Source organism: Panthera uncia, chromosome D1, assembly GCF_023721935.1.
Source record: "Panthera uncia isolate 11264 chromosome D1, Puncia_PCG_1.0, whole genome shotgun sequence".
Taxonomy (NCBI): Eukaryota; Metazoa; Chordata; class Mammalia; order Carnivora; family Felidae; genus Panthera; species Panthera uncia.
The window spans coordinates 96,131,039-96,131,557 of NC_064808.1; positions in this window are offsets into that span (position 1 = coordinate 96,131,039).

A 519-nucleotide genomic window follows, 5' to 3' on the forward strand; every position below is an offset into this window, starting at 1 on the left:
CTCGGAATTAGGTTTTCCTCGAGACACCTGAAGCTGGAGCTGACGGTTTCCACTCTGTGCTAGAAGTTTCTGTTTTCTTGCAGGTAAATGGGGAGAATATGGTCACTTCCTTTAAGTCTTTGCTCAAGCGTCAGTTCCGTGAACCCCTGAGATCAGGGTTGTTTCAAACTGTAACTCTGCTCCCAGCCCTCTTGATCCCCTTCGCTCCTTTATTTTGTTTCATAGCACTCCCTCCCTCTTCCTCCCTCCCTCCCTCCCTCCCTCCCTTCTTCCCTCCCTCCCTCCCTTCCTCCTCCCTCCCTTCCTCCCTCCCTCCCATCCTTCCTTCCTTCCTCCCTCCCATCCTCCCTCCCTCCCTCCCTCCCTCCCTCCCTTCTTCCCTTCCTTCCTCCCTCCCTCCCATCCTTCCTTCCTCCCTCCCTCCCTCCCATCCTTCCTCCCTCCCTCTCTCCTTTCCTCCCTTCCTCCCTCACTCCCTTCCTTCCTCCCTCCCTCCCTCCCTCCCTCCCTTCCTCCCTT